We start from the raw sequence: 18,365 nt of genomic DNA on the forward strand, positions 1-18,365 counted from the left end.
TGGTAAACTCCAACTGCTGTCTATATATTTTATTCTTAACATCTCTTTTGTAATTATGTTTCATAACAGTAAATATATACTGGCATTTAAATGCCTTTAAAATAGTAGAAAACATTTAAAAGCATTATGTTACAATTTTTTCATGCTCGGAAGTAATACTTTTAACTGCGAGCAAACCTTTGATCTTAGTCGTAACTGTAACTGCTTTCGGCGGCGTTTGTTTACATTTTTCAAGCGTGGGTTTTCGAGCTGATCAGTTTTCGTCAGTTATCTTTGTTTACCTTCTAAAAATGTTCTTCGAAGGGTCTTCTAAGACTCTTGATAATATTTTAGTCGTGAATTTGTTCTATTTTGATTATACTGGTAAATTTTTTTTTTTTACTTATGCTATCATAATGCATACTATTAGCAAGTAGTATCATAAACCCAAAGCATCAGCGGTTCTAAAATAAAACTCGTGCATGTGTGAAGAATATTCATGGCAGATGGTCATTTGTAGATGCTGTTACCGCAGAAAAAATTGCTGACACTTAAAATTTAGCGGATATGACAAATGATAAAAGTCCAGCGTGAAAATCAATTGTGAATACAACTGCGAGTGTAAAGGCAGCTGAGTTGAAAACAACTTTTCAATCTACATCAAATTCTAATCAAAATTTGATTGAAAAGTGTTCCTATATTTTAATGAACAGCGAAATGTTTGTTGCATAATGCTACAACAGTTCTTCAGATGTAATATGAAAGGGAATGTTTGGCTGTTGAACTCGTTTGCAAATTGTGTAAGAAGGTGTTAATTTTAAAAAATCAAAAATTGTAAAACCAAAACTTGCAGATTATAAAATTGCTGGTAAATAACAGAATGTTAAATAATAATATGTGCAATGCTATGGAAATTCTAAGAACAGATAACAATTATCAAAATATTTTGAATAATTAGGCAACGACCACAGGAAGTGTCATTTTTACTTCCGTGTGTAATGTAGTGGTGTAGCGTATTCAGCTACGGCAAAGCACTCAGGTGCAATCTGCCTAAGGGGAGGGATGCCTTCTTGTCGGCTTTTTAAAGGAAAGTGGCATGGGGAAAATAACAAAAACACCCATGCAGCCACCCCATTCACTGGGATTCGAATGTTGGGTGTTTGTAAAAGACGCAACTTTGTGGAACAAACTCATTTGCTCATTACAGTCCTATCCCTCGAGTATATCAAATATCATGTGAATCATGCCCATGTCTTGCATCTGCTGCACACCTTGTTCCATCATTGTGTGGATATAGCTCATATTGTGTCAATAGTGTTGTATGTGTCCAATATCCCCTGTATATACATTTGAAAATATATATGTACATACATATAAACCAAATTAGTTAGTCGCCTGTTTTTATCGCATTCAAAATAAATAAATAACAGAAAATAATTTTTAAAATCTACCGAGTAAGTATTGCAGATGGGTGGGCTGCACCCACTCAATTCTTTGCTGGTGTCTAAAATAGTTTCTGTGTGAAATTTGTGGAAATATTTTGTATTTAAATCAAAAACAGAAAAATAATTTTAAATCTATGATTAAAATTGTTTTTCTCACTTTCATTATTATTAACACGAAACTGAAGGGACTGAAGAATTTTTTCGTGTTAAAGAATATTGAAAAAAAAAAAAAAAAAAAAAAAAAAAAAACATATTTTCAACAAAATTAAGTTTATTAGAGTACATTTTATTTGCACAGATATGCATATAGGCATGTATTTAATAAAAAATCAATGAAACAAAATCATCCACAAGAACTGCATTATTCATTTCGTTTTCTTTGTCGGAATCTGCATCAATGATATTTTTTTAGCTTTGAACAAACTCCAAAATATCCTTGTCTCCAATTATTTGGGACTGTACACACATTATCATCAACTACTGCAACTGTTGTTCTTTGGATAACACAGTAGGGCAGCACACAGAAACTTTTCCAAACGTTTCATAAAATGTCAGTCGTGTGAACCCGTAAAATATTTTACTGTACCTATGTCTATAAAAGACACAACTTTGGGAAAGACATTACAGGCCTATCCCTTGAGTATATTAAATATCATGCAAAACAAAATATTTTATATGAATGAAATCAGTTATTGCGTCAATAGTTCAAAGAAAAACAGAAAATAATTTTTAAAATCTACCGAGTAAGTACGCCAGATGGGCGAGCTACAATCCGTATTTATCTGAAAAGAAATAATAATAATAATAATAATTTCTTAGTTATAAGTTTATATTAAACACAAAAACTTGAACAGAAAAAAAAATGTAAACAGAAAAAATTGGTGGGCTTTTGACGGCATAAACTGCCTGACACCTGGGGTCTCCTCTGCAACCTCATTGACCAGGGGTTTTTTTTTTCTCCCAGGTATCAGCCCCTTCCCTGGTCTGCTGTTACAGAATCATAGACAAAATTGCATCACTATATATAAATATGTATATATATATATATATATATATATATTGATGCAATTGTATATACATATATACACACACGCACAATTAAGATATATATATATTTGTATGTGTTTACAAAAATGCAAGCAATGAATAAGAAAAATTATTTACAAAAATTTACATGTTCTATGTACACCTGAAAAGAAAAACATTTTAATTTGAATGAAATCATTTCTATATACACCTGAAAAAAAGTATTTACAAGTTCTATGTACATCTGAAAAGAAATGTATAAAAACATTTTAATTTGAATCAAATCATTTCTATATACACCTGAAAGAGAAATATTTTTATGTGATTGAAATCAGTTCCATAAATACCTAAAAAAGAAAAATACATAAAATGTTTTAAAATTAATGAACGCAATTGTATGTAGACCTGAAAAGGAAAATTTATAAAAAATATTTACAACATTGAAAAAATAATACAGCTTCCTATTGCCTAACTACTACAAATTCCACTTTGTAACAACAGACATAAAAGCCGACTAATGCATAATTCTCAAACTGTTTCAGCTTCATCTGGACTTGCTTCAATTTATCCCAGTCATCCAAAAACCTCAAATCTTTTTCATTTTTGCTTTGGCTTGATTAACTTCATTTTGTGTTGCAAAAATCTCACTGTTCCAATGTCTCGAGTAACTTTTTTACTTCAGAACCTCCCTGTAAACAATATTTCTTGTGAATACTTTAGAACATGCGGGCATCAAACGGCCTTGCTTCTTGGTGTCTTTCACTAAAACACGAACATTCCTCATAGACGAACATCTTGAAAAAGCTACGTAAAGCATTCCATGACTGAAAACTGGTTGCGGTAAATAAATCCCAACTTTCTTAAGTGTCTGTCCCTGTGACTTATTAATAGTCATACAAAATGCAAGCCTGATGGGAAACTGTCTTCGCTTGAGCTGAAAGGGGAGGTTTGAATCTGATGGTGAAAGTTCAACACGTGGAATGAAAACTCTCGATCCAGCATTCTGTCCAGAGATGACTTCACAATCTAAAACGTTTGGCATAATTCTCTTCACAATGAGCCTTGTTCCGTTGCAGAGTCCAACCGATGGATGTAGATTTCGTAGAAGCATAACTATAACTCCAACTTTCAAATTCAGACGATGAGGTGGCATTCCAGAAGGCGTCAGGCTGTGGATGAAATCCAGCTGATACGTTTCTTGTTCTTCTTCGTCATCGCAAATAACCGAGTCTGCACTGTAGTGCGTGAAAACTTGACCTGGAAACGTGGAAAGAATTTCTTCATTAAGCTTCAGAGCTTCCTCGTTCTTTGGACATAAAATCGCTTTACTGGCCAAGTCTTGTAAGTCGAATTCATTACCGCAGCCAAACATTTCTTCTACTATCGATCTGTTGACCACACACAAAGATGGAATTTCGATAATGTCTTCGTCCAAGCCACTGTCATTTCTAAGACGACCGTCTCCCAACTGCAGAAGCCATTCTGAAAATTCTTGTTCTTCCGGATTCAATCGCATATTGGTGGAAAGCGTGCACTGTTTGAAATGTGGCCACAAAAAGGAATTCCTGATGCAGCTCTCGATCGCAGAAGTTCGGTTTCCGTGTGGGACAACAGGTAATGTTTGTCTCCAGTCACCTCCTAAAACTAAGGTTTTACCGCCAAAAGGAACATCCAGTCCGGTCAAGTCTCTCAGCAATCTGTCGACAGCTTCCAAAGCATAATGAGGCGTCATGGTGCATTCATCCCATATGAAAAGTTTCGCAGTCTTCAAGTACCTTCCCTCAGCGCTATCTTGTCTCACACGGCACGAAGAAGTTTCCAGAAGTGGAACGGGCAACTTGAAAGTAGAGTGTACAGTTCTTCCACCGGTCAACAGCACAGCAGCAATACCTGTCCACGCAACGGGAATGGCAACGTGGCCCATTCCTCGAACAGCATGAAGGATCGTCCTAAAAAGGAAAGTTTTTCCAGCTCCGGCAAACGCATTAACACAAAATGTCTTCGGTGTGTTAGGATTCTCATCTCGTACAGCTTCCAAAACCAAGTCGTAAACTAATTTCTGTTCAGGATTCAACATCCCGTTCAACACTTCGGCTTGTTCGTTTTCATACTGGACATCGAACTGCGGGACTTCGAGAGAAACAGCATCAGTCAATGTTGGTTGCGGGAGACCAAGAGAACATAGCGAAACATTGTGCACTTCTAACTGGTCTTATATACTTCTCAGTGCAATGCTGAAACTGTCTTCTAAGGAGTAAGATCTCGCAAAATGTTCAGAAAGGGACTCTTTGAATTCATTCCACAAAGCGACGGGTTCCGCAGGGTTGCAGAAAACACAGATGAAGCAAAAAAGCTGTCTTAGCTGCGGTGGCATTTGAAAAGCTGATGCTTCTGCCAGAGTATTTTTCCATTCTTCGTCGTCTTGCAGCAGATGCCTTGCACGGCAGGCTTCCTTGAACGTTGAATACTCCACACCTTCGTAAGTTCTTAAGTCGGCAAAACTCTTCGCTCCTTTAACGTGACACAGCAGCAACCTCAGATGGAAACGCTCAACATCTTTCGGGCTAACAGAATACATTCTTGAAATGATGTAATCTCCAAGTCTAACTCGTGTCTGCCAGGCATGATTCCTCCAGGTGAAATGTTTAGGAATTTCGGCATACAGGTAACCATTCGCTTCGGGAACTGTCCTGTTCAGTTCAAACCATCCGGTGAGCATGGTATTTTTCTCGGCAGCTCTCTGGAAAGCATTCCTTTCTTCGGATTCGGCAAAATAGACGGGTTGCAGGTTTTCCAAATGAACCGGTAGTCGTATGATGGAGTGCGACTTAGAATGCATTCTTTTTTCAAACAGCCTCCACGCTGCTTCAGGGGCAGACACGTATCTTGCATTTAAGAAGCATTTGATCTCGTCCCACATTAAAGTTCTATCTCCAGATTCTTCCAGAACAACTTTAGCTGCATCATGACCCTTGTACACGTATTTGAACAAATACTTCACCGATTTTATGGAGCTGCATACTTCAACGTTTATGTGGGCGTTGTACTTTTTCGATAAATACGGATTGTAAGGAACGACCCATCTGTTATCGATGGCATGACCCTTGATCACGATAAAGTTTCCATCGTCCCTTCTTCTGTAGAGTGGGTAGCCATTCACGTTCTCTTTAGTTTCTGCCTGAAACGGTTTCGGAAATCCTTTCGAACATACACCATCACTCATGCAGGGAGAGTTTCTATTCAGTTCACTGCAGGGTCCGTGAATCATCGATGACTTCACAATGTTGTGTAGCTCCGGATGTCGAGTAGCATCTGGAAGTTCAGCACACACCAGCGAGTCGATGCACTCTGCATCTCTTATTTTGTCTTCTTCCGCTAAAAACAACAAAAGGTGCATATGAGGCAATCCTCTCTTCTGAAATTCGATGACGTGTATATCTGTAATGGTCGCACCTAAGATGTGATTCTTTGTCAAATCTTGCATCAAAGCCGTTTTCTTCAGGTCAAATACCCTCGAAACGATGTCCGGGCGATCGTGAGCCTTCTGTCCTGGGAATAAGTTTTCTGTTATTTCCGGCCATTTAGGGTTGCACGTGAAAGTCAAAAACAGATCCGGTTTACCAAAGTCGCGCACAATGGCCATCGAGTCCTAATAGTTTTGCTGCATGCAGCGAGGGCTTCCTATAAACGTTGACGGAAGTATAACCGGTATTCCAGGGCGGACGCCCGTCTCTTGACCAACTCTGTAAATGTGATCGGCAAGACCCATGTAAGTTTCCACTCTCAGATTCGTCTGATGGCTCCGGAGGTACGCAATCCTGTTGCCTTCAACTTTTACGTATGCATCCACGAGATACTGCTGAAACAATTTCCGGCCATACAAAATCGGGTTGTAGCAATCTCGTCGTACGGACACCCTGTGACTGTAAAACTGTAACTCTGTGTATTGCTGTCCGACTCTGAATCCTTGCTCGCCGTGAGGAAAGAAAAGTACGTACGTCATGGGTTCCAAGTTGGGATTTAAGGTACTGATGTTGATGAGACCGCCACCTCTCGGATGGATCACGATGTCTCGGTTTCTATGGAGGAGCGCCGTCCGTACTCTTGAAGACGACTGCAACTTCATTTTCTTTCGGAGCATTGTAACGCCCCTGTGCTCGCCTGAAGCAAAACTTTCACCCTTGATGTACATGCGGATATCCGCAGCAGTTTCGGCACCTTGCTCTCGTACAGTTTCTTCTTCGAATTCCTTCAGCATCTTGTAGGCTTCCGCATATGGATTAACGTTCCTTAAAACTGTGTCCAACTGTCTCAGGAGTTCGGCGTTCAGGGCAACATTTCCAAATATGTTCATTCTCTGCCTGAGGGCTTGATCCGAATCTAAAATGTACAGCTGAGCATACTGTTCTTGACCGGGATGAGGCGGATGAAGGTGGCTCGTTCGATGATATATGGCACCGTGAATCCTGAAGCAGTAGGGACCCGAACCCGAAGGCATTTCTATATTGGCACCCAATGAAGCAAAACTGAGCAGGCAGTTGTAAGTACGTATGTTGGCAAAAAACTCTTCAGAAAACGGGTGGTTCCCATTCATTAAATTGTGCCATTCTTCTGGATATCTTCTTTCAGCTTCGACAATTTTCCCATTGTTACAGCAGTGCATGTATCTTCCTCTTGCATTCCTTTCTCCCGTAAAGAACAATCCGTTGCAGAGATCGCAGGAAGCTTCCATTGAACCGGCGCTGTGTTGCTCAACATAAACTTCGAGTCCACATCTTCCTGCATTGTGAAGAGTGCTGCGTGAACGTTGTGCTGCATTCATGCGTAGCCTGTCTTCTCGTACGGACATTGTTTCTTCGGATAGGACTTGTCTGTGGCGTGCAGCGTCTCGCGTTCTTCGTGTAGCAGCGTCCTCTTCCGACTCTTTCGCTCGAACTTGACGATGACGATGAGAGTCCAGTCTGTGCCTCCTACTGGTTTCTTCTTCACTTTCTTGAGCACGTAAATTTTCTTGACATTGGGATTGCCTGCTGAGTCTCCTAATGGTTTCTTGTTCCGTTTCTGCAGCACGTAAATTTTCTTGATGTTGAGCTTTCCTGCCGAGTCTCGTAGCGGTTTCTTCTTCCGTTTCTTGAGCGCGTAGGTTTGCGTGCTCAGTCTCGCAGCAGTTTCTTCTTCATTTTCTGCAGCTCGCCGTAAACTCTGTGCTTCAGCTCTTCGTCTTCTTGATGCATCTCCTGTAATGCCTCTTTTCCGTTTCGGCATTTCAGTACGTTAAAAAAAGCACTACTAAAATATTAACTCGACTCAAAAAGTTGACTACGCAGATGAAAGAAAAAAATTGCTCATTAAACCAATACTGCTGGAAAAAAAATTAATGCATTCTATATGTATACAACACAAATTTTAAAATAATCCTAGACTAAATGAAAAATTTTCCACTTAAGAGCAAATTAATTTTAAAAAATCAAAAATGTAAAACAAAAACTTCCCTGTTAAAAAATTGCTGGCAAATAAGAAATAATATGGGTAATATTATGAAAAATTCCAAGCACAGATAAAAATTATGAAAATATTTCTAATAATTAGGTCAATCTGAGAACAATGCACATAAACAGAAAATGAAAACCTAAACACAAAATAAATAAAAGGTATAAATACAAATATAAATTAGGAACTTCTGAAATCAATTCTGAAATTCAAATAACAAACCTAACAAAATAACAAATCTAATAAAATATAGAACATTCGATCGCCTTAAAACGATAATTGTTATCGCACACAGGAAAATGTCAAAAATATAAAATGTAAATGCAATTTATCGACCAACAATAACAGAAATATAAAACACGAATGAATAGATCTTTAAAAAAATACAAAATAATACATTAAATATATAAAAAGAGTCACCAAGTTAATGTTCCGAAGAATTCTCAAGTTCTAAACTAACAGGAGCATATAAAAGTCTAAAATACTACTTTAAATTACTAAAACTACAAATATAAATGCAAAAAACAATCAAATATCCTGTAAAAAGAAATAAAGATTAAGTGCAATGAGTAATAATAAGAATATTTACGAAATTTGAAATGCTGGAAAAAATTGCGACGGTCTCCTTCCAAATCCAAAATTCGTAAATAAATTTTTTGTTGCCAAACCAGGAAACTAAACTTTTGATTCTATTTGATCTGTTGCCAGACCGGGAAACAAAACTTTTTATTTTATCTATGACGTCATTTACTCGACTTATCAAGGGCATAAACCAATCTACATTCAACTAACGACAACTAAATGAAGAGAATGTTTCTATTTTTAGTTTTATTTTAGCTTTTCAGTTTATTCCTTTAAGTTATTTTAATTTTTTATTCTTAGTTTGTTAGTGGCGAACGGCCTTGGCGTTCCCATAGCATTTTTATCTCCGACGACTGCCGAGACTGTTGCCACTCGGAAGACTGAATGCCGAAATTATTGTTTTCGCAGTTTTTAATTAATAACTCCGCGGATTTTTGTCGTACGAAGATGGGACCGGTATCGATGGATTCGTTGATTTTTTTCGAATACGGGGATATGCGTTTCGAATTGCAACTCGGAGCCGTTCCGCAGATATTCGAGAAAAACGAATTTGGCACTCGGCCAAATCCCTAAAATAGGGGAAACCCGTGAAAGAAAGTGCAAAACGTAGGGAAATGTAGGGAGAAAATCAGTTTTTAATTAATATCTCGGCTAATTAAAGTCGCACGAAGATGCCGATGGTCAATCCGGCGAGCCACGGGCATTCTGAATCCAACGGTACCTTCCGCTAAGCTCTACACCCAGCCGTTCTTGAGAAGATGATGTTACAAACACACAAACAGACAGAGGCACACAGATTTTAATAGTATAGACTAGCGGGCAAGCCCGCCAGCTGAGCGGGCTGAAGCCCGCTTATCATTGTTCGTTTTTAAAAGATATCCTATGTTAAATTTGGCCGGTATTGAAAAGTTGAACCGAACTACCATTTTTTAGCGGCATTCCGCGGGCTTCCCCCGCTTTCTTCACCTATGCATCCAGAAGTTACCGCATACACTATACATATGCGGAAAATCACGAAAACACCCATGCTTCCAGCCCTTTCGCGGGTATTCGAAATTTGGACCGAAATACCAGTGTTCAGCGCTTTTGGGCGGGAGCCCGCCCAAAACAGTGTTCACGTGTGCATGCAAAAGATACTGCGTACACCGTACACATGCGTAAAATCACGAAAACACCCCTCCAGCCAGCCCGCTGCCGATTCGAAAGTTGGACCGAAATACAATTTTTCAGCGATTTTGCGCGTGCTGTGCCCGCTTTATTCACGTATGCATGCTGAAGATGGTGCATAAACGATACACATGCGTAAAATCACGAAAACAAACATGGAGCCTGCCTGTTCGCCGGTATTCGAAAGTTGGACCGAATTACCAGTGTTATGTGGCTTTGCGCGGGCTCTGCCCGCTTTATTCACATATACACCCAGAAGATACTCCATACACTATACACATGCGTAAAATCACGAAAACACCCATGGAGCCAGCCAGTTCGTCGGGATTCGAAATTACCGCATTACCAGAACCGCATTACCAGTATTCTGTGCCCGCTTTATTCACGTATGCATCCATGAGATACTTTATAAACGATACACATGCGAACAATCACGAAAACACCCATGCAGCCAGCCCGCTCGCCGAGATTCGAAAGTTTGAGCGAACTACCAGCGTTCAGCGGTTTTACCCAGTATCCGCGCGCTGTATTCACGTATGCATCCAAATTTTATATACAGTACCCCGGAATTCGAAAGTAGGACCGAAATACCAGTGTTCAGCGATTTTGTGGAGCGGGCTGCGCCCGCTTTATACACATAAGCATGGAGAGGATACTGCATAAACGATACACATGAGTTAAAGCAAGAAAACACCCGGGGAGCCAGCTCGTTCGCCGACACCGAAAGTTGGATCGAACTACCAGCGTTAAGAGGTTTTGAGCAGGCTGCGCCCACTTTTATCACATATGCATCCAGAAATCACTTTATACACTATACACATGCGGAAAATCAGGAAAACACCTATGCAGCCAGCCCGCTCGCAGAGATTCGAATGTTTGACCGAACTACCAGTGTTCAGCGGTTTTACCCGGTATCCGCGCGCTGTATTCACGTATGCGACCAAATTTTATGTACAGTACCCCGGAATTCGAAAGTTGGACCGAACTACCAGTGTTCTGTAGTTTTGCGCGGGCTGCTCCCGCTTTATTCAAATATGCATGCAGAAGATACCGCATACACGTTACACATGCGAAAAATCCCGAAAACACACATTGAGCCAACACGGTCGCTTGGATTCGAAAGTTGGACCGAACTACCAGTAATCAGAGGTTTTGAGCGAATTTCGGCCGCTTTATTCACTTATGCATCCAGAAGATGCTGCGTACACGAGGCACATGCGTAAAATCACGCAAACACCCATGGACCCAGCCCGTTCGCCGGGATTCGAAATTAGGACCGAACTACCAGAGTTCAGCTTTATTCATTTATGCATCCAGAAGACACTGCATACACAACAGATATGCGTAAAATCACAAAAAACATGAGTGTAGCCTGCCTGCTCACCGGGATTCGAAAGTTACCGTATACCATCTCAAAGGAGCAAAGAAAAATCTTTAATCTAAAAAAAAAAAAAAAAAAGTGTGAATTTAATTTTTATTGGTGCGAACTTATTTAAAATATCATTTGCATTAAAAGATAATATCTAAATTAAGTGCACGTATCTAATAACATAAAAAATATATTATTCCAAAAAATCAAATTTATTATTAAAAAAATAACAACATATTTTTAAAAAATAGCTTTTTCAGATTTTTTAATTAATATCCCAGCTGATTAAAGTCGTACAACTTCAAGAACGTCATCATTTAAATTTAATGTAATATAATAACTTTTATTCAATACCAATAAAAGAATTAACGTGACAATCATCCTAACCTGAAATTAAAAAAAAAATTGTGAAAAGCAGCTGTTTATTTAAAATGCCTTCATTAACGAAATAATTTTAAAATACAGTTAGGTAACATGCAATCGCGTGCTTTATTCAACTTTAGAATATAACCTTGATTTGTATCTGCGGCGATTCAAGAAACTGTTGCAATCGGAAAAATGAGCCCGAAAATTAGCGTTTTCACAGTTTTTAATTAATATCTCAGCTGATTAACGTCCTACGAAGATGAGAATGGTATCATTGGATTCGTAGAATTTTTTGGAATCCGCAGACACCTGCCTCGAATTCCAACTCAGCGCCGTTCCATAGATATTTAAGAAAAAAGAAATTGACACGTGACCTTTCGCCAGCACAAATCTCGAGCGGAAGCAATTGTCATCCCCCCGGAGCTTTCGAAAAAGCAATTTTATCTCAGCTAATTCCGAGACGGTTGCCACTCCGAAAAATGAAATAACGTTTTCGCAGTTTTTAATTAATAACTCCGCCGATTATTGTCGTACGAAGATGGGACCGAATTCGATGGATTCGTTGATTTTTTTCGAATACGGGGATATGCGTTTCGAATCGCAACTCGGAGCCGTTCCGCAGATATTCGAGAAAAACGAATTTGGCACTCGGCCAAATCCCTAAAATAGGGGAAACCCGTGAAAGAAAGTGCAAAACGTAGGGAAATGTAGGGAGAAAATCAGTTTTTAATTAATATCTCGGCTAATTAAAGTCGCACGAAGATACCGATGGTCAATCCGGCGAGCCACGGGCATTCTGAATCCAACGGTACCTTCCGCTAAGCTCTACACCCACCCGTTCCCGAGGAGATGATGTTACAAACACACAAACAGACAGAGGCACACAGATTTTAATAGTATAGACTAGCGGGCTGAAGCCCATTACTTCAGGGGATGGATGCCTTCGTGGTATTCGAAAATTGGACCTAACTACCAGTGTACAGCGATTTTACATTTGCTGCGCCCGCTTTGTTAAAGTATGCATGCAGTATTTTCTCCATGCGGAAAATCACGAAACCACACATGCAGCCAGCCCGCTCGCTGGGATTAGAAAGTTTGACCGAACTACCAGTGTTCAGCGATTTTACCGCTCAGCTGCTTGTACGAAGTGTAATCGCGAAAATTTTCGGGTGTGATATTCCAACAGTATACTCGTTGTTAAAATTCCTTTATTTAAATTCTTTTTGGTAAACTCCAACTGCTGTCTATATATTTTATTCTTAACATCTCTTTTGTAATTATGTTTCATAACAGTAAATATATACTGGCATTTAAATGCCTTTAAAATAGTAGAAAACATTTAAAAGCATTATGTTACAATTTTTTCATGCTCGGAAGTAATACTTTTAACTGCGAGCAAACCTTTGATCTTAGTCGTAACTGTAACTGCTTTCGGCGGCGTTTGTTTACATTTTTCAAGCGTGGGTTTTCGAGCTGATCAGTTTTCGTCAGTTATCTTTGTTTACCTTCTAAAAATGTTCTTCGAAGGGTCTTCTAAGACTCTTGATAATATTTTAGTCGTGAATTTGTTCTATTTTGATTATACTGGTAAATTTTTTTTTTTTTACTTATGCTATCATAATGCATACTATTAGCAAGTAGTATCATAAACCCAAAGCATCAGCGGTTCTAAAATAAAACTCGTGCATGTGTGAAGAATATTCATGGCAGATGGTCATTTGTAGATGCTGTTACCGCAGAAAAAATTGCTGACACTTAAAATTTAGCGGATATGACAAATGATAAAAGTCCAGCGTGAAAATCAATTGTGAATACAACTGCGAGTGTAAAGGCAGCTGAGTTGAAAACAACTTTTCAATCTACATCAAATTCTAATCAAAATTTGATTGAAAAGTGTTCCTATATTTTAATGAACAGCGAAATGTTTGTTGCATAATGCTACAACAGTTCTTCAGATGTAATATGAAAGGGAATGTTTGGCTGTTGAACTCGTTTGCAAATTGTGTAAGAAGGTGTTAATTTTAAAAAATCAAAAATTGTAAAACCAAAACTTGCAGATTATAAAATTGCTGGTAAATAACAGAATGTTAAATAATAATATGTGCAATGCTATGGAAATTCTAAGAACAGATAACAATTATCAAAATATTTTGAATAATTAGGCAACGACCACAGGAAGTGTCATTTTTACTTCCGTGTGTAATGTAGTGGTGTAGCGTATTCAGCTACGGCAAAGCACTCAGGTGCAATCTGCCTAAGGGGAGGGATGCCTTCTTGTCGGCTTTTTAAAGGAAAGTGGCATGGGGAAAATAACAAAAACACCCATGCAGCCACCCCATTCACTGGGATTCGAATGTTGGGTGTTTGTAAAAGACGCAACTTTGTGGAACAAACTCATTTGCTCATTACAGTCCTATCCCTCGAGTATATCAAATATCATGTGAATCATGCCCATGTCTTGCATCTGCTGCACACCTTGTTCCATCATTGTGTGGATATAGCTCATATTGTGTCAATAGTGTTGTATGTGTCCAATATCCCCTGTATATACATTTGAAAATATATATGTACATACATATAAACCAAATTAGTTAGTCGCCTGTTTTTATCGCATTCAAAATAAATAAATAACAGAAAATAATTTTTAAAATCTACCGAGTAAGTATTGCAGATGGGTGGGCTGCACCCACTCAATTCTTTGCTGGTGTCTAAAATAGTTTCTGTGTGAAATTTGTGGAAATATTTTGTATTTAAATCAAAAACAGAAAAATAATTTTAAATCTATGATTAAAATTGTTTTTCTCACTTTCATTATTATTAACACGAAACTGAAGGGACTGAAGAATTTTTTCGTGTTAAAGAATATTGAAAAAAAAAAAAAAAAAAAAAAAAAAAACATATTTTCAACAAAATTAAGTTTATTAGAGTACATTTTATTTGCACAGATATGCATATAGGCATGTATTTAATAAAAAATCAATGAAACAAAATCATCCACAAGAACTGCATTATTCATTTCGTTTTCTTTGTCGGAATCTGCATCAATGATATTTTTTTAGCTTTGAACAAACTCCAAAATATCCTTGTCTCCAATTATTTGGGACTGTACACACATTATCATCAACTACTGCAACTGTTGTTCTTTGGATAACACAGTAGGGCAGCACACAGAAACTTTTCCAAACGTTTCATAAAATGTCAGTCGTGTGAACCCGTAAAATATTTTACTGTACCTATGTCTATAAAAGACACAACTTTGGGAAAGACATTACAGGCCTATCCCTTGAGTATATTAAATATCATGCAAAACAAAATATTTTATATGAATGAAATCAGTTATTGCGTCAATAGTTCAAAGAAAAACAGAAAATAATTTTTAAAATCTACCGAGTAAGTACGCCAGATGGGCGAGCTACAATCCGTATTTATCTGAAAAGAAATAATAATAATAATAATAATTTCTTAGTTATAAGTTTATATTAAACACAAAAACTTGAACAGAAAAAAAAAATGTAAACAGAAAAAATTGGTGGGCTTTTGACGGCATAAACTGCCTGACACCTGGGGTCTCCTCTGCAACCTCATTGACCAGGGGTTTTTTTTTTCTCCCAGGTATCAGCCCCTTCCCTGGTCTGCTGTTACAGAATCATAGACAAAATTGCATCACTATATATAAATATGTATATATATATATATATATATATATATTGATGCAATTGTATATACATATATACACACACGCACAATTAAGATATATATATATTTGTATGTGTTTACAAAAATGCAAGCAATGAATAAGAAAAATTATTTACAAAAATTTACATGTTCTATGTACACCTGAAAAGAAAAACATTTTAATTTGAATGAAATCATTTCTATATACACCTGAAAAAAAGTATTTACAAGTTCTATGTACATCTGAAAAGAAATGTATAAAAACATTTTAATTTGAATCAAATCATTTCTATATACACCTGAAAGAGAAATATTTTTATGTGATTGAAATCAGTTCCATAAATACCTAAAAAAGAAAAATACATAAAATGTTTTAAAATTAATGAACGCAATTGTATGTAGACCTGAAAAGGAAAATTTATAAAAAATATTTACAACATTGAAAAAATAATACAGCTTCCTATTGCCTAACTACTACAAATTCCACTTTGTAACAACAGACATAAAAGCCGACTAATGCATAATTCTCAAACTGTTTCAGCTTCATCTGGACTTGCTTCAATTTATCCCAGTCATCCAAAAACCTCAAATCTTTTTCATTTTTGCTTTGGCTTGATTAACTTCATTTTGTGTTGCAAAAATCTCACTGTTCCAATGTCTCGAGTAACTTTTTTACTGCAGAACCTCCCTGTAAACAATATTTCTTGTGAATACTTTAGAACATGCGGGCATCAAACGGCCTTGCTTCTTGGTGTCTTTCACTAAAACACGAACATTCCTCATAGACGAACATCTTGAAAAAGCTACGTAAAGCATTCCATGACTGAAAACTGGTTGCGGTAAATAAATCCCAACTTTCTTAAGTGTCTGTCCCTGTGACTTATTAATAGTCATACAAAATGCAAGCCTGATGGGAAACTGTCTTCGCTTGAGCTGAAAGGGGAGGTTTGAATCTGATGGTGAAAGTTCAACACGTGGAATGAAAACTCTCGATCCAGCATTCTGTCCAGAGATGACTTCACAATCTAAAACGTTTGGCATAATTCTCTTCACAATGAGCCTTGTTCCGTTGCAGAGTCCAACCGATGGATGTAGATTTCGTAGAAGCATAACTATAACTCCAACTTTCAAATTCAGACGATGAGGTGGCATTCCAGAAGGCGTCAGGCTGTGGATGAAATCCAGCTGATACGTTTCTTGTTCTTCTTCGTCATCGCAAATAACCGAGTCTGCACTGTAGTGCGTGAAAACTTGACCTGGAAACGTGGAAAGAATTTCTTCATTAAGCTTCAGAGCTTCCTCGTTCTTTGGACATAAAATCGCTTTACTGGCCAAGTCTTGTAAGTCGAATTCATTACCGCAGCCAAACATTTCTTCTACTATCGATCTGTTGACCACACACAAAGATGGAATTTCGATAATGTCTTCGTCCAAGCCACTGTCATTTCTAAGACGACCGTCTCCCAACTGCAGAAGCCATTCTGAAAATTCTTGTTCTTCCGGATTCAATCGCATATTGGTGGAAAGCGTGCACTGTTTGAAATGTGGCCACAAAAAGGAATTCCTGATGCAGCTCTCGATCGCAGAAGTTCGGTTTCCGTGTGGGACAACAGGTAATGTTTGTCTCCAGTCACCTCCTAAAACTAAGGTTTTACCGCCAAAAGGAACATCCAGTCCGGTCAAGTCTCTCAGCAATCTGTCGACAGCTTCCAAAGCATAATGAGGCGTCATGGTGCATTCATCCCATATGAAAAGTTTCGCAGTCTTCAAGTACCTTCCCTCAGCGCTATCTTGTCTCACACGGCACGAAGAAGTTTCCAGAAGTGGAACGGGCAACTTGAAAGTAGAGTGTACAGTTCTTCCACCGGTCAACAGCACAGCAGCAATACCTGTCCACGCAACGGGAATGGCAACGTGGCCCGTTCCTCGAACAGCATGAAGGATCGTCCTAAAAAGGAAAGTTTTTCCAGCTCCGGCAAACGCATTAACACAAAATGTCTTCGGTGTGTTAGGATTCTCATCTCGTACAGCTTCCAAAACCAAGTCGTAAACTAATTTCTGTTCAGGATTCAACATCCCGTTCAACACTTCGGCTTGTTCGTTTTCATACTGGACATCGAACTGCGGGACTTCGAGAGAAACAGCATCAGTCAATGTTGGTTGCGGGAGACCAAGAGAACATAGCGAAACATTGTGCACTTCTAACTGGTCTTATATACTTCTCAGTGCAATGCTGAAACTGTCTTCTAAGGAGTAAGATCTCGCAAAATGTTCAGAAAGGGACTCTTTGAATTCATTCCACAAAGCGACGGGTTCCGCAGGGTTGCAGAAAACACAGATGAAGCAAAAAAGCTGTCTTAGCTGCGGTGGCATTTGAAAAGCTGATGCTTCTGCCAGAGTATTTTTCCATTCTTCGTCGTCTTGCAGCAGATGCCTTGCACGGCAGGCTTCCTTGAACGTTGAATACTCCACACCTTCGTAAGTTCTTAAGTCGGCAAAACTCTTCGCTCCTTTAACGTGACACAGCAGCAACCTCAGATGGAAACGCTCAACATCTTTCGGGCTAACAGAATACATTCTTGAAATGATGTAATCTCCAAGTCTAACTCGTGTCTGCCAGGCATGATTCCTCCAGGTGAAATGTTTAGGAATTTCGGCATACAGGTAACCATTCGCTTCGGGAACTGTCCTGTTCAGTTCAAACCATCCGGTGAGCATGGTATTTTTCTCGGCAGCTCTCTGGAAAGCATTCCTTTCTTCGGATTCGGCAAAATAGACGGGCTGCAGGTTTTCCAAATGAACCGGTAGTCGTATGATGGAGTGCGACTTAGAATGCATTCTTTTTTCAAACAGCCTCCACGCTGCTTCAGGGGCAGACACGTATCTTGCATTTAAGAAGCATTTGATCTCGTCCCACATTAAAGTTCTATCTCCAGATTCTTCCAGAACAACTTTAGCTGCATCATGACCCTTGTACACGTATTTGAACAAATACTTCACCGATTTTATGGAGCTGCATACTTCAACGTTTATGTGGGCGTTGTACTTTTTCGATAAATACGGATTGTAAGGAACGACCCATCTGTTATCGATGGCATGACCCTTGATCACGATAAAGTTTCCATCGTCCCTTCTTCTGTAGAGTGGGTAGCCATTCACGTTCTCTTTAGTTTCTGCCTGAAACGGTTTCGGAAATCCTTTCGAACATACACCATCACTCATGCAGGGAGAGTTTCTATTCAGTTCACTGCAGGGTCCGTGAATCA

The sequence above is a fragment of the Stegodyphus dumicola genome, chromosome 6 (genome assembly GCF_044657685.1).
Source record: "Stegodyphus dumicola isolate Sdum_Otavi_A_Nest chromosome 6, ASM4465768v1".
Taxonomy (NCBI): domain Eukaryota; kingdom Metazoa; phylum Arthropoda; class Arachnida; order Araneae; family Eresidae; genus Stegodyphus; species Stegodyphus dumicola.